General features: G+C 41.1%; 1 protein-coding gene across 1 annotated transcript in view; it reads right to left on the bottom strand.

Annotated features, from left to right (window-relative positions):
- LOC134639753 (peroxisomal membrane protein PEX13-like) overlaps positions 1–19,666 on the bottom strand; it is a 32,204-nt gene extending 12,538 nt beyond the window's left edge. The window contains exons 1-2 of the mRNA XM_063491128.1: positions 19,559–19,666; positions 19,346–19,480 (exon numbers count right to left, since the gene is read on the bottom strand). The gene's annotated coding sequence lies outside the window, so the exon portion shown is untranslated. The remainder of the gene's footprint in view (positions 1–19,345; positions 19,481–19,558) is intronic.
- Positions 19,667–24,359: the final 4,693 nt, after the last annotated feature.

Here is a 24,359-nt window from a genome sequence, read left to right as displayed (position 1 = left end):
AAGTAAGAAGAAAAGTGAATCTAACAAATAATATGAATTGGTGTTAAATAGTTACTAGTTACTAGACAGTAACTAGGCCAGGGGATGCTAATCACCTGCCAAGGGATATTAGTGACTGACTTATTGATGCTAGTTAATAGCTTAGGTATTCTATGTGGTAACCTGGCAAGTAATCACTTGCCTTAAAAGTCTCGCCAGTCCCCTAGGGACACTTGTTGGTGGTATTTATTTGTTCATGTTACAGGCCTTGCTGTAGTGGGCGTGACCACAGATTACAATCCTGTAAAACAGGAGAGATAATGAACAGAGGAAATTTGTTCTTGTTCAGTTTCCCTTTCAGGTGAGGTAACTCTGGGTTGCTCTGACATATAAAATGTGTATTTATTTTCTGGACTCTCTCTGGATTCCTCTGCAGCTGATATGTTGCTCTCAGATTCACTGTTTGATGCTGAGCTTGTGGTGAAATATGACATCATACTGTATGCCTATATGACATCATACTGTATGCCTATATGACATCATACTGTATGCCTATATGACATCATACTGTATGCCTATATGACATCAATCTGAATGCATATACGATATCAAGCTGTCTCGTTCCAGGACTTCAAGCTGAGTGCATACATGAGACAAGGCTGTATGACATAAATGACACCAAGCTGTATGCCATATATGACATCTGTCACGGCCCAGCGGCACGAGGTAAATGGGATAGACACAAGTGCAAGATCCAAACCGGATTGTTGCTCTCATATTCACTGTTTGATGCTGAGCTTGTGGTGATACTCTAAGCCAGTACTGTACTCTGGCTGTTTCAGAGTTTTCACAGTCACTGGTTTCGTAGGGTTACTGATGTGTTTGACTGGTTTCTTTTGCTTAATGCAGGGGTGTTTTCTAGTCACATACGCCTCAATGTCCTTCTTCATAAAAGGCCAGTAGAAACGGTCCCGTGCCAAGTGAATGACCCTCTCTGCCCTGCGTGACCCAAGTCATCATGGAGATGTTTAAGCACTAGGAGATGATATTGTGCTGGCAGCACAAGCTGCCTTCGCTGAGCCGCTGTACGATGTTGCAGCTGATTTTCCATATGAAGCTTTCCCCACTCGTGCATAAGCTCTCTCACAGGGCCACTGGCTCTCCTTCTGCCATCATTAGTTATTACTGATTTTGTTTCTTTCAGTTTGATAAGTTAACTGATAGAGGGATCCTTCCTTTGGGATTTTACCAGGTCACTGTGACAGGCTGCAATGGTGACATGTTCACAGGTGTCTCTGGCTGGGCATGTTAGGCACAGGGCAGCGACATATGCAGCATCTTGTCTCTTTGCAGACTCACAACCCTCCCATGTAGCCTGAATGGCCTCTCTCGTCAGCTCTTCAGTACACTTTGTGAGGTAGGTGTCAATGTCAAGTGGAAACCGAGAGAATGAGTCTGCATCGATGTTCACCTTCCCCGGCCTGTATTTGACATCAAACCTGAAATCTGCCAGCTCACCTACCCAGCGGTGGCCTACTGCATTCAGCTTTGCAGTACTCATCACATATGTGAGGGGATTATTGTCTGTATAGACCAGGGGTGAGCCAGCATTTTTCCAAATACAGCAGCGCTAACCAACATCATTTTTTCAAGTAATATAGAAACTATTTTATATATTACCTTTTTAAACATCCCATTTTTCTTTCTAATGTCATTAAAACAAGTTTGCACATTTGTATAACAACAGTCAGACCTCCAGATCTTTTAAGCGTTCAGTTTTTTTCTCAGTGTCACACATAGATTAGTTTTCGTCTCTTTCAATAAGAAAGTCAAATCTTCAAACCCTAAAGCAATCTTTGTTTCTTTCAATCATTCCAATATTTTTCATCTCCTGTAATATAATTGCAGTTAACCAGGGCTTAGCTACTCTGATCCACAGTGATTTTGGGGGTGTGGATACTTGTTTTTTTTCACAGGTGCAGAGCCTTTTTCTACAAAATTACGAATAAACTGCATTTTTTAAAAGTACCATTAACATTAATGTAGACTGACAAGTAACTCAACATTTAACACAGTGATCAGTAGAGAAGAAGGAAAATAACCCATTTTACAATTTCTAGTTCAGATCAAAATTATTGTTCTGATTAAGGAAACAGTAAATTTGGCCACATTATTGTCCCGATCCTCCAATTTTCCCTTTCCAATGTGACGAAATAAAATTCAACCTTTTTAAATAAAAGCAGATGCACACCCAGATATTTCTTACAGTAAGAATCCTCCAACAACCTTTCAAAAGAAACATTTTTTGTCTTTCCTTAATTTTTAGACCAACTGAATCCACAAACCTGAAGCTGCAGACCCCAAACTAACCAAATTTAATGTTTCCTTAATCAGCACAGTAATTTTTAACTCTTTGTGTGTTATGTTTACTCACAGTTTTGATGCTTGCTTCTTCGACTTGATCCATGATTGGCTCTGCACCATCGCTCTGCTGTTTTCTCTCTCCTCATGCTTCTCCTTTATGCATCCTGTCCTCAGATATAATCCAACGAGCTGCCTCCTTGTTTTCTTCTTGACTTGTATTCGCAAAATTTCCAGTTAAATTAAGAGAAATCCAGAAAAGTTTTCCTGCTTCAAAAGCTCTTCCAATTGCCTGTCTTCTTGTCCTCCTTTAAATGTGCATTTTTGTATATTTGTATTTATTTGACTTCATATTGCCATGACAACATAACACAGAGCATCTTGGTAGATTAAAGCAGGGAGTTCTGTCCTCTGCAGAAATGCTGGTGTTCCATAGTGATGTAAAAGTATGTTAATAATCTTTAAACAGACACTCACTGATCCTGTAAGAGCAGGAATTTAACTACAAACCCTCTTAGTCCCCATCAGTATCATTCATTCTGCTCTGCCGCAATGGTCACAGTGGCTGGTTTAAGTACGTTTGCCCCATAGAAAGCCACTGATGTTCAGTGAGCCCCTTTGATACATATTTAGACCTTCATAATTTTCAGGGTGCATGAGTGTTATATCTCCATCTCATCCTAAATATTTTGCCAACATGTAAAAGGCATACGTCCACAAGATTTTGATTTCTTTAATTTTAATTTAAACTTGTTTTATTCTGTGTTGCATGTTTTGAATAATCTTTTTCAGAGTAGACTTTTGGTGTAAGCTGATAGTGAATGAAAAAAACTATAAAAAGCTGCTGTGGTTTTAATTTTCCAAGAGAGGTAATGCACATAATGCAGAGACGAGCGCACGGGGGATATCCAAATTCTAGGAAGGCAGCCTGCTGCTGTACACAGGCACATCCTTCTCAGTCATAGTTCTTAACAACTTGACTGTTTTCTCAAACCACACAAAGAGTGCTGTTTCCATTCTGGGAAGTCTACTCATTGGTGTAGGCAGCTCTTCAAATTATAAGTAGCTATATATGAGCAGCTATATTAGCTTTGACTTAACATATGTTAAATAGTATACTTTCCTCTTTTAAAATTTATGATGGCTCAAAATTCAAACCTTACAAATTAAAACCCTGAATCATCACCACTTGTGTGAACTACAAGGGTGCCATCATTTTTCTTTTCAATCCATTAAGTACCACATTTTACACACTGAGCAAGAAAGGAAGTAAGCTCTTCATGGTGACCCCAGGAATTTTAATGTATCACTTTCTAGCATACGGCTGACACTGCTCGACATCTTACAGTGCAGTATAAGAGTCCCGCCACAAGGAGACACTGAAGGCTTTCAAACCAACAGTTTCTGCTTCCAAAGCGGCGCCAACCGTCACCACCGATCATCGTACTTATGTAACACAGACCATGGATGCATGTTTGAGTTGATACATCACTTAAAGCCACCACTGTTCAGGCATCACATCTGTCCATTAGGTTTCCCTTTCATACACAACATTTTTATCCCTGGGTACTAACTTTTTTGTTGTTGTTGACTGTTTATTTATTCGTTTGTTTGTTTGTCCGATGCTCCTTTTGCACTGCTAAATAGGCTGTAGCCAACATGATTTATAAAGGGATTATAAAACTAAGAAATTACTGCATTATTTTACCTACTCCTATTAAACTCACTTTCCTAAAAACTGATTGCAGCTTCTGCTTTGTGATGTCAATGTTATGTCTCTAAATGATTTCATATCATTCATGGGAGATATGCTTGACAAATGAGAAGTTAACAAGTCACTGCTACAAGCTGAATCAATTCATTGAGGCGACCTGCGTGTTGTGTTGCATTGTCTGATTTGGTCATAGTGTGTAAACACCTCTAGAGGCCACTGTTGTATAGCTGCTGCAAACTTTTTTTTAAATTTTTTTTTATTTTTTTATTATTAGTAAAGATAACATACAAACAAAATGCACCATATATTATACATTCAGAGAATAAACATTCCTTACATATTAACAACTTTCATACATAGGAAAAAAAAATATATATAAAGATGGGGTCACATAATTTAACAGATTATTAACTCACTAAATCAAAATCTTCCACAAAGGAGACAAAAAAAGCAGCCTTTTTCTTTTTAACTAAAGTCAAAGATTTAACCAACAGGTTTAAGTCGTTTTTCCAGTAAGCTAGTGTTGGTTTGGTCTTAAAAAAACGACATTTATGTATAAATTGCTTGCACAAGATTAATAACACATTAACACCATAATTAGCTTTCTTTTCTTTCAAAAACACTCCAAACATGATCATATTTAAGGTAAGTGGGGTAATTTGAATCCCACTGGAAAAAAGCCAGGTATGAAAATCCAACCAAAATATTTGTATAAAATTGCACAAAAAGAATAGATGGTCCAAATCCTCCTCTTCTGTTTCACAAAATACACAATTACCAGTTTCTATTTTGAATCTATCACCAAGGAGTCTATTTGTCGGGTAAATTTTATTCAAAATTTTAAATTGGACTTCTTTCCCTTTAGGAGGGATAGGGAAGGTGATATAATCAGTTCTTATTTTTTCAATTTCTTCCCTTTGGAAATCTTTTAATATGTAATTACGTCTAAGTAAATTTGGAGAATAAAGACTCCTTAATGAAGATCTTAGAAACTTATTATTGCATTTAACATCACAAAATCGAATATCATCTATATATAAATGCCTTAACTTGGGGGATATGTCAGAATATATTATATCATTTACAACTATGTTTTTAAGTGACAATGGAATGGATTTTATAACCCGATTAAATTTACTTTTAGAACATTGGATATTAAACTTTTGGCAAAAATCTTGATGTTCTAGAACATGTCCTTCCTCATCTACAAAATGGGCAATTGCCCAAACACCTTTTGATAACCAATCTTGAATAAAAATAGATTTTCTGTTCATTAGTATATATCTATTGTTCCAAATTGGGCTATTATGTGGAGTGAAATTATGTTTAAATAACATTTTCCAATAAAGAAGGACCTGTTTATGGAATTCAGAGAGTTTAACAGGTAGCTTAGTAATTTCAAAGTCACACTTTAGGAGAAAATCGATACCCCCCAATGTGTTAAAGACCTTACTTGGTATAAAAAACCAAATGGAGTGTGGATTATTTAGGAAGGATTTTAACCATTTAAGTTTCAAAACACCATTCATTATATCGAAGTCAATTGCGTTTCCACCACCTTCAATGTATGGTTTAACCAAATCATCTTTAGATATATAATGGCACTTATTCCTCCAAATAAAATTAAAATTCAAGCTATTAATTGTTTTAATAACTTTATTTGATATTGATAAAGAGTAAGCTGGCTATATAAATCTAGATAAACTATCCATTTTGGTTAATAATATTCTTCCAAAAATTGTGATGTCTCTTTGTAACCACTTATTTAAGATTGTCTTACATTTGTCAACATTATCTGAAATATTTACTTTTTCTAAGACTTTGTGATCTTTTGAAATTGTGATGCCCAAATATTTTACCTCCTTCTTCACCTTTATATCGTACAGTAATTGTGAATGACACTCCTTTAACGCCAATAGTTCACATTTATTTAAATTTAACTTTAAGCCTGAAGCTTTTGAGAATGTAGTGATTATTTGTTTTACCAGGGGAATCTGATGTTCATTTTTTAAGAAAAGAGTAGTGTCATCCGCAAGTTGACTAATTATTAAAAAATTATCCATAATCTCAATTCCGGCAACGCTGCTGTTTTTAATTAAAATTGCGAGCATCTCCACAACCATTATGAATAACAGCGGAGAGCTTCCACACCCTTGCCTAATTCCTCTTTTGACGCTAAATCTTTTACCAGTGCCATAGCCTAACGACACAGAGCTATTTATATCATTATACAGTATATCTATTATCTTCCTAAATTTATCCCCAAATCCAAATCGAGTTAGTGTTTCTAAAATAAAAGGATGTTCTATTGAATCGAAAGCTTTATAAAAGTCCAAGAAAAGAATAAAACTGTCATCACTAATTAGATCATTGTAGTCCAGTAAGTCTAAAGCCAATCTGATATTATTATGAATGTTCCTGTCTTTCAAAAACCCTGATTGTGTCTCACTAATTATACTTGAAACCCCTTGTTTGAGCCTTGTCGCAATTGAGCTAGAGAAAATTTTATAATCTGTATTTAATAAAGTTATGGGCCTTAAGTTATCCAATTGTCGTTTATCTTTGTTTGGTTTAGGAATTAATGTAATTAATCCTTGTTTCATGCTAGACATCAATTCTCCCTTTTCAATACTGGCCAGTATAGCTTTGAATAAAATTTCCCTTAAGTCTTCCCAAAGAAATTGGAAGAAATTAACTGTAAGCCCATCTGGACCAGGGGATTTATTAAGCGCCATTTTCTTAACAGATGCATCTAACTCTTCAATTCTAAAGTCAGATTCACAAAATTCCTTAAATGATTCATCAATTTTAGGGATCAGATTATCTATTTGATCAAAAAAGACATCACAATCTGCTTGGGAGAACTGTGAGGAGTATAAATTGGAATAGAATGTATAAGTTTCATTCTCCAAAATTTTAGGGTCGTCACATTCAATGCCATCAATTAACAGGGAAGATATAAAATTTCTTTTCTGTCTGCTCTTTTCTAAATTAAAAAAATATGAGGAATTTCTTTCCCCCTCCTCAATCCACTTGGCGCGTGAACGCACAAAAGCTCCTTCTGCTTTATTTAGGTAGAGCTGATCTAATTTAGTTTGCAACTCCATAAGTTTACTCCTTTCTTGACTATTTAGATCATCTTTACTACAGCAATAAGTAATTTCTTGGAATAATTTACATTCATATTCTCTTTGCTTTCGACTTATGTTTTTACTGAATTGAATACTAAATTCTCTAATTTTGAATTTAATGAATTCCCACTTACTGATATATCCTACAATTAAATGGTCAGCCATAATATCTTTTATAATTTTTTTGACTATGTTGCAGTAATCTTCATTTTGTAAAAGTTTGGCATTGAACTTCCAATAAGTTCTTTTATTTGATTGTCTAATTTCCGATTCTAAGCATAGTTCAATAAAGCAATGATCAGAAAGAGGTGCATTTGACATCACAACTTTTACAGTGTGGTTAAGAATGTTGTCACTTCCTAGCCAATAGTCTATTCTAGATTTACAAGCTCCATTTGGTTTAAACCAGGAAAAGCTTTTAATTCCTGGATTTCTTACTCTCCAAATATCTGTCAAATTGTTGTTTATCAAAAAATCTATAATTAGGTTATTTTTTTGTGGTCTACCTGTCCTTGAGGGCCATCTATCAGTCCATTCATCAGGAGTCATATTCCAATCACCACCCATTAAAATATATTCCGTAGGGTATCGATCTTTAAGTTCAAAAATATTTAAAGTTATATCTTCTAACATATTTTTATTCTGACTTTCATTATTATATCCATAAACGTTGACTAAAATGAAAAACAAACTTTCAACTCTCATTACAGCAATCAACCAATGACCATTCAAGTCAGTCCGTTGTATTACAAGATCCCCAGGAAAGTTATTGAATAAAATTGCTACAGCCCCCGACCTCGTTGAGCCATGGCTAAACAGGATTTTGCTACCCCATTGGTTTGACCAAAAAGATACATCACTATCAGATGAATGAGTCTCTTGTAGAAAAATACAGTTTGATTTTTTACCTTTGCAGTACAAAAATAAGGCTTTTCTTTTAACAGATTCTCTTAAACCCCTAACATTTAAAGAACCAAAACAAATGTTAACATTCAACATGAACTATAGACAGAATATCACTCACCACGTGAAAAAAACGAAAAAGAAAAAAAAGTACTAAATGCTGAGCTCCTCAGACCGCGAACAAGTTTCCACTATTTCAGTTTTTGTCATTTTTAGTTCTCCTGTGTTTCTTCAACTTTGCGTCCATCAATGAAGGCATGTGGACCACGAAAGTAGGCTCGTTTACCCGCACGTCTTGCCTCCTCCACCAGAGGCCATAGGCGCTGTCGATCTTGTATGTCCTCCTGCGGCAACATCTCTGCAAAGCTGATGCCTTCTTGTTTGCAGATTGAAGAATCTTTGGTGCGCCTCCACAATTCTTCTTTGATTCGCCTTTGTGTGAATAAAATAATGATGTTTCTGTTTCTGCCATCAACTCGTTTCCCTAAGCGATGAACAATATCAACGGCCTCTTCTAAGTTCAAGTCAGGGGCAATCTTCTGAAGCGTTTGCAAAACCTTCACTCTAATGTTTTCGTCTTTGTCTTCCTTCACCCCTTTCAGCTTTAAGCACCACCTCATTCGGTAGCGCTCTTGTTCTCTCACTCTTCTTTTCAAGTCTTCGTTTTCTTTAAGCAGCTGTTCATTCGCATTTGCCAGTTTAACAACTTTCAGTTTGCAATCAACTATCTCTGCAGCATTAAACTCCACAGCCTTAGCCAAGCTGGCAACCATAGCTGCACTTTGTCTGTTTTGTTCCTTGATATCTTCCAGTTGTACTTCAAATTTCTTCTCAAGTCCCAGAATGGCTTCAAAAATAGTTTTATTGGAGATATCATCTTCCTTCTCTGAAGATTTTGTTCTTTTCTCCTCCGGCGGTTGTTTTGATGGAGTTGGCGGCGCAGAGTCTGCTCCCCGTTCTCGCTTGTTTAGGCTCACGTTGGCAGCTTCAGTGCTAGCATAGCCATGGTCACTGACTTTAGCATGCGAAGACGTCTTAACATTGGGGTTTGACGGCACAAATTGCAGCTTTGCATTCTTAATAACCTTTTGGGCATCCATAGTTGTAATTCGAGTGGAAAGAGAATAAAGTTCCTTAGCAAATTTTGCGGTCTTTCGGAGCTCCTGAAAAAACACGAGCGTTCAAGCTGCCATCTTGGTGCCACCGCTGCTGCAAACTGAATGTGCCCGTACCAGAGGTTATACTTAAAATGGCAGCTGTCAGGAAGTCTCTTTGGAAATTTGTGTTCGCCCTTTATGAAATAGATATGTTGTATTACAAGGTACTAATGCACCCTTGCATTGGTAAAATGAATTCTGTTAGAATAGCTGATACGCCCTCACAGAAGATTTATTTTGACCTTTCTAAAGCCTTCTTTAAAATTTAGAAAATAAAATGAAAACAGGCATATCAAAACAAGCCTACTAGAAATACTACTCTGTATTACATCCTAACACTTGGCTAAATCCTAATATGTAATTCTGGTTTAATAGTTTATTACACTAAATGCACACAGATGTTTTACTTTGGCAGGAGCTTAAACAACTGAGTTGAATTAACACAAGTTATTCATATTCAATAAACCTGTGCAATTTGTGTTGATAAAATATGATTGAAACATGTTTTGGTGAAGTAATTTGAGCTCTTGGAATATTTTAATCCTTCATAATTTTCACACTTTATTCCAACACTATTCAGTGGCAAACAAACAAAACCGTACATTTTCTGAAATATTTGTGGGTTTTTCTCGTTTGTTTTTATACTACTTAAACACTAAAGTGACCCTCCAATGTGATGACAGTGCCAGCAGTGGCCCACAGCTCATTTAATGCTTTCTCCTAATTGGCTCATAATAGTCTTGCATATGTATGAACTATGTAGGCTATCTCTATTTTAAAATAATGACTGGGCAATGAGAGCATCTCCTCACGGTGTACTTTACTGACAACAGGACAACAGGGAATAGAGAGAACTGACTGAGGACTTTGTCAACTGGTGCCAGCAGAACCACTTCCAGATCAACACTCCGAAAACCAGCGAGCAGGTAGTGGACTCCACCTACACCAGTGAACATCCAGAGAATGGGCATTAAGATAGCTGACTCATATAAGTGATCTAACCAATAAACTGATCTGGAGTAACAACAGAGAGTCCATCTACACAAAAGGATAGAGACGGTTGTATTTGCAACAGAGAAGTCTTTTGGAAGGGAGCAGGGAGAGCTCCTGAAGACCTTCTAGGACTCTGTGGTGGTATTGTCCATGTTTTATGGTGTGGTCTGCTGGGGATAGGAAGAAACTGAACAGGTTGATCAAGAAAACTAGCTCTGTTCTTGGATGCCCTCTTGACCCAGTGGAGGTAGTTATCTCTGTCAGATAACAGCTCCCACCCCATACAGGCCACCCTGACAACACTAACCTGTTTTCCCTCCAGTGATAGGCTGCTGGCCCCAACTGACCGAGTGCTCAGTGAATACCTCAGGCAGCAGAAACCCAAGAAAGAGGAGGGAGACGAGGAACCATCATGGAAGGACAGGCCCCTGCACGGTATGTACCACCGGCAGATAGAGGAGGTGGCTGATATCCAGAAATCCTACCAGTGGCTGGACAAAGCTGGACTGAAAGACAGCACAGAGGCACTAATCATGGCAGCACAAGAACAAGCTCTGAGTACAAGATCCATAGAGGCTGGGGTCTATCACACCAGGCAAGACCCCAGGTGCAGGCTGTGTAAAGATGCCCCTGAGACAATCCAGCACATAACAGCAGGGTGCAAGATGCTAGCAGGCAAGGCATACATGGAACGCCATAACCAAGTGGCCGGCATAGTGTACAGGAACATCTGTGCCGAGTATAACCTGGAAGTCCCGAGGTCAAAATGGGAGATGCCCCCAAGGGTGATGGAGAATGACCGAGCTAAGATCCTGTGGGACTTCCAGATACAGACGGACAAAATGGTGGTGGCTAACCAACCGGACATAGTGGTGGTAGACAAACAGAAGAAGACGGCTGTAGTGATCGATGTAGCGGTTCCGAATGACAGCAATATCAGGAAGAAGGAACACGAGAAGCTGGAGAAAGACCAAGGGCTCAGAGAAGAGCTCGAGAGGATGTGGAGGGTGAAGGTAACAGTGGTCCCCGTGGTAATCGGAGCACTAGGTGCGGTGACTCCCAAGCTAGGCGAGTGGCTCCAGCAGATCCCGGGAACAACATCGGAGATCTCTGTCCAGAAGAGCGCAGTCCTGGGAACAGCTAAGATACTGCGCAGGACCCTCAAGCTCCCAGGCCTCTGGTAGAGGACCCGAGCTTGAAGGATAAACCGCCCGCAGGGGCGTGCTGGGTGTTTTTTATATACACACACACGCCCTGCCCGTGATCAGGTACCCTGCTGGGGTAATAGGCTGGCCAAAGGAGGAGATAGAAGCCACTGACATAAAGACAAGAAAGCTCCTTACCATGCATGGAGGGTTTCACCCCAAGTCCAGCATCCTGAGGCTGTACGCTAAGTGGAAGGAAGGAGGCCGGGGACTGGTGAGTGTCAGCACCACAGTCCAGGATGAGACAAGGAACATCCACAAATACATCACGAAGATGGCCCCAACTGACAGCGTGCTCAGTGAATACCTCAGGCAGCAGAAACCCAAGAAAGAGGAGGAAGGCAAGGAACCATCATGGAAGGACAGGCCCCTGCACGGTATGTACCACCGGCAGATAGCGGAGGTGGCTGATATCCAGAAATCCTACCAGTGGCTGGACAAATCTGGTCTGAAAGACAGCACGGAGGCACTAATCATGGCAGCACAGGAACAAGCACTGAGCACAAGATCCATAGAGGCTGGGGTCTATCACACCAGGCAAGACCCCAGGCTGTGTAAAGATGCCCCTGAGACAATCCAGCACATAACAGCAGGGTGCAAGATGCTAGCAGGCAAGGCATACATGGAACGCCATAACCAAGTGGCCGGCATAGTGTACAGGAACATCTGTGCCGAGTATAACCTGGAAGTCCCGAGGTCAAAATGGGAGATGCCCCCAAGGGTGATGGAGAATGACCGAGCTAAGATCCTGTGGGACTTCCAGATACAGACGGACAACATGGTGGTGGCTAACCAACCGGACATAGTGGTGGTAGACAAACAGAAGAAGACGGCTGTAGTGATCGATGTAGCGGTTCCGAATGACAGCAATATCAGGAAGAAGGAACACGAGAAGCTGGAGAAATACCAAGGGCTCAGAGAAGAGCTCGAGAGGATGTGGAGGGTGAAGGTAACGGTGGTCCCCGTGGTAATCGGAGCACTAGGTGCGGTGACTCCCAAGCTAGGCGAGTGGCTCCAGCAGATCCCGGGAACAACATCGGAGATCTCTGTCCAGAAGATCGCAGTCCTAGGAACAGCGAAGATACTGCGCAGGACCCTCAAGCTCCCAGGCCTCTGGTAGAGGACCCGAGCTTGAAGGATAAACCGCCCGCAGGGGCGTGCTGGGTGTTTTTTATATACACACATATACATATATACATACGCCCTGCCCGTGATCAGGTACCCTGCTGGGGTAATAGGCTGGCCAAAGGAGGAGATAGAAGCCACTGACATAAAGACAAGAAAGCCCCTTACCATGCATGGAGGGTTTCACCCCAAGTCCAGCATCCTGAGGCTGTACGCTAAGTGGAAGGAAGGAGGCCGGGGACTGGTGAGTGTCAGCACCACAGTCCAGGATGAGACAAGGAACATCCACAAATACATCACGAAGATGGCCCCAACTGACAGCGTGCTCAGTTCAATTCAATTCAATTCAATTCAATTTTATTTATATAGCGCCAAATCACAACAAAAGTCGCGTCAAGGCGCTTTATATTGTACAGTAGATTGCACAATAATAATATGAATACCTCAGGCAGCAGAAACCCAAGAAAGAGGAGGAAGGCGAGGAACCATCATGGAAGGACAGGCCCCTGCACGGTATGTACCACCGGCAGATAGCGGAGGTGGCTGATATCCAGAAATCCTACCAGTGGCTGGACAAATCTGGTCTGAAAGACAGCACGGAGGCACTAATCATGGCAGCACAGGAACAAGCACTGAGCACAAGATCCATAGAGGCTGGGGTCTATCACACCAGGCAAGACCCCAGGCTGTGTAAAGATGCCCCTGAGACAATCCAGCACATAACAGCAGGGTGCAAGATGCTAGCAGGCAAGGCATACATGGAACGCCATAACCAAGTGGCCGGCATAGTGTACAGGAACATCTGTGCCGAGTATAACCTGGTAGTCCCGAGGTCAAAATGGGAGATGCCCCCAAGGGTGATGGAGAATGACCGAGCTAAGATCCTGTGGGACTTCCAGATACAGACAGACAAAATGGTAGCGGTCAGGAAGCAACATCAGGAAGAAGGAACACGAAAAGCTGGAGAAATACCAAGGGCTCAGAGAAGAGCTCGAGAAGATGTGGAGGGTGAAGGTGACGGTGTTTCGCTCGCTCTGCGGTAGAGTATCACTTCCTGTTCCTGCTCAAACACAGTGGTGTTTCTGAGTAGCTTTTCTGCTTAGCAATTTAATTGAAATCTTTTGATACATCCCTTTTTCATAGTATAATCTTAACGTGCTTCATCTGAATCACCCTTTCTGTGTGCTCACTACCTAATTTATAGCCAAAGTATTCACTCACTGTCTCTTTACTGTTTCGCTAGCTTAGCTTAGCTCGTAGCTGACTCGTTAGCACCATGGCTACTTCACCTGTCCCTGTTGCACTTTCCTGCTCATTGTGTCAAATGTTTAGTTACTCCTCGGCCTCCTTTAGCAGTAATGATACCTGTAACAAATGTAGCATATTTGCAGCTCTGGAGGCCAGGATTACTGAATTGGAGACTCGGCTTCGCACCCTTCATTCACCCGTAGCTAGTCAGGCCCCTGTAGCTGGTGCAGCCGAAGATAGCGTAGGCCCCGCTAGCTGTTCCCCGGCAGACCCCAAGCAGCTGGGGAACGAGGGCGGTTGGGTGACGGTGAGGAGGAAGCATAGTCTTAAACTGAAGCCCCAGGTACACCACCAACCTGTTCATGTGTCTAACCGTTTTTCCCCACTCGGCGACACACCCGCCGGGGGTCAAACTCTGGTAATTGGTGATTCTGTTCTCAGACATGTGAAGCTAGAGACACCGGCAACCATAGTCAATTGCCTTCCAGGGGCCAGAGCAGGCGACATTGAAGGAAATTTAAAACTGCTGGCTAAGGGTAAACGTAAATACAGTAAGATCATAATTCACGTCGGCAGTAATGACACCCGGTTACGCCAATCGGAGGTCACTAAAATCAATATTGAATCGGTGTGCAACTTTGCCAAAACAATGTCGGACTCTGTAGTTTTCTCTGGTCCCCTCCCCAATCAGACCAGGAGTGACATGTTTAGCCGCATGTTCTCCTTAAATTGCTGGCTGTCTGAGTGGTGTCCCAGAAACGATGTGGGCTTCATAGATAATTGGCAAACCTTCTGGAGGAAACCTGGTCTTGTTAGGAGAGACGGCATCCATCCCACTTTGGATGGAGCAGCTCTCATTTCTAGAAATATGGACAAATTTATTAAACCCCCCAAAATCTGACTATCCAGAGTTGGGACCAGGAAGCAGAGTTGCAGTCTTACACGCCTCTCTGCAGCTTCTCTCCTCCCGCTACCCCCCCAAAAAACCATCTCCATTGAGACTGTGTCAGCTCCCAAACAGACAAAAAACAAACCAAAAACCAGCAATAAAAAACTTAAACATAAAAAATCAAAAAGAAAGAACAATACAGAATCCACATCTGAACCAAAGAGTAAAACAGTGAAATGTGGATTATTAAATATTAGGTCTCTCTCCTCCAAGTCTCTGTTAGTACATGACTTAATAATTGACCAACAAATCGATTTACTCTGCCTTACAGAAACCTGGTTGCAGCAGGATGATTATGTTAGTTTAAATGAATCAACACCCCCGAATCATTCTAACTACCAGAAACCTCGAAGCACAGGCCGAGGGGGCGGTGTGGCAGCAATTTTTCACACCAGTCTATTAATTAACGAAAGACCAAGACAGACTTTTAATTCATTTGAAAGCCTGATGCTTAGCCTTATCCACCCCAGCTGTAAAACTCAGAAACCAGTCTTACTTGTTATCATCTATCGTCCACCTGGGCCTTACACAGAGTTTCTCTCTGATTTCTCAGACTTTTTATCTGATTTAGTGCTCAGCTCAGATAAAATAATTATTGTGGGTGATTTTAACATCCATGTAGATGCTAAAAATGACAGCCTCAAAATTGCATTTAATCTGTTATTAGACTCAATTGGCTTCTCTCAAAATGTAAAAGAACCCACCCACCACTTTAATCACACTCTAGATCTTGTTTTAACATATGGCATAGAAACTGAACATTTAACAGTGTTTCCTGAAAACCCTCTGCTGTCTGATCATTTCCTGATAACATTTACATTTACAATAATTGATTACACAGCAGTGGAGAGTAGACTTTATCAAACTAGATGTCTTTCTGATAGTGCTGTAACTAAGTTTAAGAATATAATCCACCCACTGTTATCATCTTCAATGCCCTGTACCAACATAGAGCAGGGCAGCTATCTGAACGCTACTCCAACAGAGGTCGATTATCTTGTTAATAATTTTACCTCCTCACTACGTACGACTCTGGATACTGTAGCTCCAGTGAAAACTAAGGTCTCAAATCAGAAGTACCTGACTCCGTGGTATAATTCTCAAACACGTAGCCTAAAGCAGATAACTCGTAAGCTGGAGAGGAAATGGCGTGTCACAAATTTAGAGGATCATCATTTAGCCTGGAGAAATAGTTTGCTGCTTTATAAGAAAGCCCTCCGCAAAGCCAGAACATCTTACTATTCGTCACTGATTGAAGAAAATAAGAACAACCCCAGGTTTCTCTTCAGCACTGTAGCCAGGCTGACAAAAAGTCAGAGCTCTACTGAGCCAACAATCCCTTTAACGTTAACTAGTAATGACTTCATGAACTTCTTCAGAAATAAAATTTTTATCATTAGAGAAAAAATTACCAATAATCATCCCACAGATGTAATATCGTCTACAGCTACTTTTAGTACCATTGATGTTAAGTTAGACTCTTTTTCTCCAATCGATCTTTCTGAGTTAACTTCAATAATTACTTCCTCCAAACCATCAACGTGTCTTTTAGACCCCATTCCTACAAAACTGCTCAAAGAAGTCCTGCCATTAATTAATTCTTCAATCTTAAATATGATCAATCTATCTCTAATAATTGGCTATGTACCACAGGCCTTCAAGGTGGCTGTAGTTAAACCCTTACTTAAAAAGCAATCTCTAGACCCAGCTGTCTTAGCTAATTATAGGCCAATCTCCAACCTTCCTTTCATATCAAAAATCCTTGAAAGAGTAGTTGTCAAACAGCTAACAGATCATCTGCAGAGGAATGGCTTATTTGAAGAGTTTCAGTCAGGTTTCAGAGCTCATCACAGCACAGAAACAGCTTTAGTGAAGGTTACAAATGATCTTCTTATGGCCTCTGACAGTGGACTCATCTCTGTGCTTGTCCTGCTAGACCTCAGTGCAGCGTTTGATACTGTCGACCATAATATCCTATTAGAGCGATTAGAACATGCTGTAGGTATTACAGGTACTGCACTGCAGTGGTTTGTATCATATCTATCTAATAGACTCCAATTTGTTCAAGTAAATGGAGAGTCTTCTTCACATGCTGAGGTTAATTATGGAGTTCCACAGGGTTCAGTGCTAGGACCAATTCTATTTACATTATACATGCTTCCCCTAGGTAGCATCATTAGAAGACATAGCATAAATTTTCACTGCTATGCAGATGATACGCAGCTCTATCTATCCATGAAGCCAGGTAACACACACCAATTAGTTAAACTGCAGGAATGTCTTAAAGACATAAAGACCTGGATGGCCGCCAACTTCCTGCTTCTTAATTCAGATAAAACTGAGGTTATTGTACTCGGCCCTGAAAATCTTAGAAATATGGTATCTAAGCAGATCCTTACTCTGGATGGCATTACCTTGGCCTCCAGTAATGCTGTGAGGAACCTTGGAGTCATTTTTGACCAGGACATGTCCTTCAAGGCACATATTAAACAAATATGTAAGACTGCTTTCTTCCATTTGCGCAACATCTCTAAAATTAGAAATATCCTGTCTCAGAGTGATGCTGAAAAACTAGTTCATGCCTTCATTACTTCCAGGCTGGACTACTGTAACTCATTATTATCAGGATGTCCTAAAAACTCCCTGAAAAGTCTTCAGTTAATCCAAAATGCTGCAGCAAGAGTACTGACAGGGACTAGAAAGAGAGAGCATATTTCTCCTGTTTTGGCTTCCCTTCATTGGCTTCCTGTTAAATCCAGAATTGAATTCAAAATCCTGCTCCTCACATACAAGGTCTTAAATAATCAGGCCCCATCTTATCTTAATGACCTTGTAGTACCATATCACCCTATTAGAGCACTTCGCTCTCGCTCTGCAGGCTTACTTGTTGTTCCTAGAGTATTTAAAAGTAGAATGGGAGGGAGAGCCTTCAGTTTTCAGGCCCCTCTTCTGTGGAACCAGCTTCCAGTTTGGATTCAGGAGACAGACACTATCTCTACTTTCAAGGTTAGGCTTAAAACTTTCCTTTTTGCTAAAGCATATAGTTAGGGCTGGACCAGGTGACCCTGAATCCTCCCTTAGTTATGCTGCAATAGACGTAGGCTGCCGGGGATTCCCATGATGCATTGAGTTTTTCCTTTCCAGTCACCTTCTCACTCACTATGTGTTAATAGACCTCTCTGCATCGAATCATATCTGTTATTAATCTCTGTCTCTCTTCCACAGCATGTCTTTCATCCTGTTTTCCTTCTTTCACCCCAACCGGTCGCAGCAGATGGCCGCCCCTCCCTGAGCCTGGTTCTGCCGGAGGTTTCTTCCTGTTAAAAGGGAGTTTTTCCTTCCCACTGTCGCCAAAGTGCTTGCTCATAGGGGGTCATATGATATGATTGTTGGGTTTTTCTCTGTATTTATTATTGTGCTATCTACTGTACAATATAAAGCGCCTTGAGGCGACTTTTGTTGTGATTTGGCGCTATATAAATAAAACTGAATTGAATTGAATTGAATTGGTCCCCGTGGTAATCGGAGCACTAAGTGCGGTGACTCCCAAGGTAGGCGAGTGGCTCCAGCAGATCCCGGGAACAACATCGGAGATCTCTGTCCAGAAGAGCGCAGTCCTAGGAACAGCGAAGATACTGCGCAGGACCCTCAAGCTCCCAGGCCTCTGGTAGAGGACCCGAGCTTGAAGGATTAACCGCCCACAGGGGCGAGTGGGGAATTATTTATATATATATATATATATATATATATATATATATATATATATATATATATATATACACTCAGAAAAATAAAGGTGCCAACTGAAACCAAAAGTGGTTCTTTAGACTGATGCCATAGAAGAACCTTTTTTGGTGCCACAAAGAACCTTTCAAACAATGGTTCTTTGAAGAACCATTTCTTTCAGTCGTTCATTGAAGAACCTTTAATGGTTTTTCAAAGAACCTTTTTTAAAATGGTTCTTTAGAGAACCATTTTTAAAAGCTCCTTCAAATGGTTCTTTAAAAAAAACATTTTAAAGAACCATTTTAAATCTTTCAAAATAAAATGTATCATAAATTGAATTTAGGTAGGATAAAATAAATACGAGCACAGCATAGACATATATTAATGGTTTATTGTCATTTCATAATATACCAAAAGACAAAAAGGCATTTTAACCCTCAGCACCACATCACTACTAATACATGTTACATATTAGTCATTTAAACAGTAATAATTAAACATTTTTACTATACTTTAAATAAATATATATATGAATACTATATCTATAGATAACACAACAATTAATACATGTATTATTTAATTAATAAAACATCAGAAAGTGATAAAGACACATTAGAAATAGCAATTGCTTCATAACAGACGAATAAATCAACACATTTTCATCAGCAGATGTTTGCATAATCTGTAAAAATATTTCAACAAGTTTTTGATTAAAATTATCAATGAACTTCAGCCTTACGTTATGTAAGGTAAGTTTCATGTTGGACTCATGGTTCTTTGTTAGTCCAGTTTAGGACAATGTCTCTGACGTATGTATCATATCAAATATATGTCATATCAAAACAAGCCCACACCTGCAGTTGTTTCAGTTTTTCACATGTGTTTCCTGTCAGCTGGTCAACCGCACTCAGGTGGACATCCATATCAGCCAACCAAACGACAAGCTCCTCCCTTTGTGCTTCAAATCCCTCCCACTCTTAGACAAGGAGCTGAGAGAGAGAAAACAAGGGTCAATTATAAAGAAGAGAGAAAAGTGAAACCATCCTCAGAAGGTCTGACTCGCATACCTGCAGTCGACCTATGATGGACTCCAGTTTGGCGTCATCACAGCGGCGGCCGCACTCCCTCACCAATGCCAGCAGCCGAGTCTGCAGGGTGCCCTGGAAGAGCAGAGTTAATGTTCGACTCTTCCTGGTCAGTCTCTCCAGCTGGGTGAGCCGAGGTTTCCCCTCTCACCGCCACCTCTGAACACACGAACACAAATTGCATGTGAAGCAGGAGGTGCAGATTTTTTTGCTATTCTTTTCTAAATCCAGGCTTGATAACGTGAAGGTATTTGGAAAACTTTTTTGGCCAGCGGACGACTGTTGCCTCGCAGAAAGTCAAATCAAATGTATGCGATACACAATCAATTCACAAGAACACATTATAAAAAACAAGTCCAGTTCTTGCCTGATTTCAAGTGAATTCTGCATCAAAACAGGGTAACAGAATTAAAATGAGTGTTTGCAGCAAATGTGAGCACAAAGCCTCACTTTGTACAAGCCTGCTATTAAAGTTCTCCTCTATGCAGACAACGTTCCTGTTTTCAAGGCACAACTTGGATCTGCTGTACAAATCTTATGGATACACGCTAAATGAAACAGAAGTTTGCACAACTCCAGATTCTGATCCCTCCACCTAATATGGTCCCAAAAGGCTAACAAATACCCACATAGCAATAGCAATAAAGCAAATGTTGAGGCTTCAAAATACAAAGTCCATAAACCAATGGCTGACATGGGTTTTATCATAAGGGTGATAAATATACAACATATGTTTTTAAGACTAAAAGTATAATACAGATTTTAGTCTGAGAGATTTGATGTTCATTTACCTGCAGATGCACTATACGTGCCTGCTCCATATCATTATTTGATTGGTCGACATGGTACATTTTTCGACCAATAGGAAAGGGGTTTTTTGGTTTTGGTTTTGCTCACAGGCGGAGAGTGCTTTCGAGTGTTTTCCTTATAAAACGCCGTTTCTACCGTTTCTTCCCGCAGTAAATATAAACAACGCTAGTATTCAGGAAGAAAACCAAACATTGCAGATATTTTTATCATAACTCTGGTTTTCGTGGCCTATCAACACAATTTAAAAACTGGTATAAAGTCCACACTTTTTCCATCAATTGTTCCGTCTGTCCTGCTCACATCTCCAATGGTTGTACACGTTGTCATTAACGTGGCTTCACTTCACATCAGCCACGCCACTTTGCTAGCTAAAACACCGGTGCACATAAGGACGCTGTCATAGCCTGTCGACGACGTTGATTAGCAGCGTATATACGAATGTGAATCGCATTATTGGCTGGACTATGGGATAAGGCGGCATCGTTCTAATCCCATACGGGAGCAGCCAGTCACTTACTGACTAACACTGCAAAACAGAATTGTTAAAGTTTTGATTTTAATTTCAATTCAGGTTAGATTTTGTTTTTGTGCGCAGAGACCGTGCCAGCAGTGCGCGATTCCGAGAGAATGAGTCTGCATCAATGTTCACCTTCCCCGGCCTGTATTTGACATCAAACCTGAAATCTGCCAGCTCACCTACCCAGCGGTGGCCTACTGCATTCAGCTTTGCAGTACTCATCACATATGTGAGGGGATTATTGTCTGTATAGACCAGGGGTCGCATGTGGCTCTTTCATCCTTATACTGCGGCTCCGCGTGGCTTGGGACAATACACTTCCATTTAATACTTATCAATAAATTGATAAGTATTTAATGATAAGTATTAAGTTATATAATAAATATAATAAAATTATATTTTATTATTTTTGTTGCTCAAAATAAGCATCGCATAACTTGGAAGCCGGTGTACCCGCCAATACGCCATGCATTTATCGAGACTTTCAACCTCGGGTAGGCCAAGTATGGAGAAATGTAAGAAAAGAAAAATATCAGAAGAAAATAGAACATTTCATGATGCCTGGGCAGATTCATTTGCATTTACTTCTGACGAGAGTGGCCTACCAGTATGCCTAATTTGTGGAGAGATACTGGCTAACAATAAAAGGTCAAATGTCGAAATAAAAACACAGCCTTTGCTGAAAAATATCCAGAGGGAGAAGAGAGGAAAAAAGCCTTTTTGGAAGTGATTTGGAAGGCTGATCTGTGGAAACATCAATTCAAGAAGTGGATGAAGTCTGCATATGCAAGTTTTGTGGCCGCTCAGGAAATAGTCAGGCGTGGGAAGCCGTTGACGGACAGAGAATATATGAAGGAATCATTCATTAAGATTTCAGAACACCTATTCGCTGACTTTAAAAACCAGAGTGCACAATCTCCGTGCAGAAAATCAGAGCGATGCCTCTCTCTGCGAAGACTATCAAAGACAGAACCATCAAAATGGCAGAAAATATCACAAGACAGCAAATTAAAGACGTCAGTTCAGCTGCAGCGTACTCAATTGCCTGTGATGAGTCCAAAGACATGGACTCATCACTGGAGTTGGCCTGGAGTTGGCCGTCCGACTGGGGTCTGGTGTGTGGGGCCTCCCTGCTGCTGCGGAGTCGGGGCAGTCTGCTTCTCCCCACTGCAGGGAAAAGGGTAACACCACCTGGGTCTGGGTGCAGTTTCCCCCTCCAGGGGCAAGGGTACCTAGACCCGGTTCTTAGAGTACGCTTGGGGAGTGTGATTGTGTGTACAGCGTCTCTTTATGTCTGTCTCCACGTTGGTTGAGTGTGGAGTAATTGCCTATGAGAGCATGAGGGTGGGAATGGATGTTTGTATTTGAGTGTGCCTGTATGTCTGTGTCTATATATGTCAGGTTGGGTATCAGACGCCACCTCTCTGGGGACATCTCAGGCCCTCCAAGGTTTGGAGGCCTATCTCCCCCCACCACTTCCCCTGCCGGTGGCAGACGCCCTCAGACATCGATGCGTTGGTGGTTCTTTGTGTCCGGGGGTGGGCGTCCGGGTACACACCGGCTCACTCCTTGGTGGCTGCTTATCGGGGCCTGGAACCTGGGGCTCGCTCGGGCCACTTCGGGGGTGGGGTGCCCTCGGCCTCTCGGCCTGGGGCTCGGTCACTCAGGCACAGCTGGCTGCCGGCGGAGCTCACGGGCACGTCACTGCAACCCCCCCTGGCTTCTGCTCCGCGGCTGCTGAGTGATCCCTCATCTGGGACTCTCCTCAGCTCTTTCTGGGACAGTGGCGCGGCTGCCCCTCTGTTGGTCTTCCTTGGTCTCTTGTGTTCTGGGGGCCTCTGGATGTCTGGAGTTTTGATCTCCTCCATACCTGCTTCATGCCCTGGAGGATGGGACTGTGGCCCCCCACACCCCCTAGCAGATCATTACATTAAGGAACCTTTTAAATACAAGCGCGCTCATGCTCACAGGTGTACACACAGGTGATCGCACACACAAACTACACCCTTTTTGGCTCCTACCTCAAAGCACACTGTGCGCTGTCGATCTTACGTGCTGCACAATAATGTTTAATATTAAGTATGTAGTGTTATATTCCCATATATCATTGTGATGTTGTTTATTCTATTACTCTCGTTTTCTTCTGCTTGTTTTCTTTTTTCTTTCTCAACAGGTGATCCAGGTGATCGATATATCTATTTTTTGTCTGCTTATTTTGTTGGTTTTTGTTTTTTGCCCTTTATCCCCGTCCCTCTTCTCCGCTGTTTTTTTTTTTTTGTTTTGTTTTTTCCCCCCTCTTTCTTTCTCCCTTTTCTTTTCCCCTGTCCCGTATCTAGCAAGTAAAAAAAAAATAAATAAATAAAATAAACAATAAAAGGTAAATCAAATGGACCATTACGGCAAGGCTGGGATGGTCCATTTGGTAAAGTAAATCCGTTGGGCATCTTTCTTCGCCTTTAGACAATAATTCTGATGGCAAAAGAACCAAACGGGACAGGTTTAAAAAAAAAGAAAAAAAAAAAAAAAAAAAAAAGAAAAGAAAAATATCAGAAGAAAATAGAACATTTAATGATGCCTGGGCAGATTCATTTGCATTTACTTCTGACGAGAGTGGCCTACCAGTATGCCTAATTTGTGGAGAGATACTGGCTAACAATAAAAGGTCAAATGTTGAAATAAAAACACAGCCTTTGCTGAAAAATATCCAGAGGGAGAAGAGAGGAAAAAAGCCTTTTTGGAAGTGATTTGGAAGGCTGATCTGTGGAAACATCAATTCAAGAAGTGGATGAAGTCTGCATATGCAAGTTTTGTGGCCGCTCAGGAAATAGTCAGGCGTGGGAAGCCGTTGACGGACAGAGAATATATGAAGGAATCATTCATTAAGATTTCAGAACACCTATTCGCTGACTTTAAAAACCAGAGTGCACAATCTCCGTGCAGAAAATCAGAGCGATGCCTCGCTCTGCGAAGACTATCAAAGACAGAACCATCAAAATGGCAGAAAATATCACAAGACAGCAAATTAAAGACGTCAGTTCAGCTGCAGCGTACTCAATTGCCTGTGATGAGTCCAAAGACAAAAGTGACAGTGAACAAATAGCGCTGTTTTAGCAATATGTGAACTCTGCTGACCACAGCAAGAAATGATTGAGCTGATAGCACTAAAATGCCAGACACGGGGGAGGACATCTGTGAGGCTGTGATGATTGTTTAAGAGTCAAAGAAATAAAAACAAGCCACCTAGTGTCAGTGGCTACTGATGGGGCACCAAGTATGACTGGAGGGCACAGGGGCTTTGTGGCCTGGCTGCAGAAGTCACTGGATAGAAAGCTGCTGACGTTTCACTGCATCCTGCACCAAGAGGCATTGTGTGCGCAAACCTTTCCTCCAGAATGCACAGAGGTCATAAATGTTGTCATTCAGATCATCAATAAAATAATGGCAAAAGGTTTAAAT

This window comes from Pelmatolapia mariae, linkage group LG13 (genome assembly GCF_036321145.2).
Source record: "Pelmatolapia mariae isolate MD_Pm_ZW linkage group LG13, Pm_UMD_F_2, whole genome shotgun sequence".
Classification (NCBI taxonomy): domain Eukaryota; kingdom Metazoa; phylum Chordata; class Actinopteri; order Cichliformes; family Cichlidae; genus Pelmatolapia; species Pelmatolapia mariae.
The sequence above is the reverse complement of the archived record's forward strand: the minus strand, read 5'-3'. Positions and strand labels throughout refer to the sequence as shown.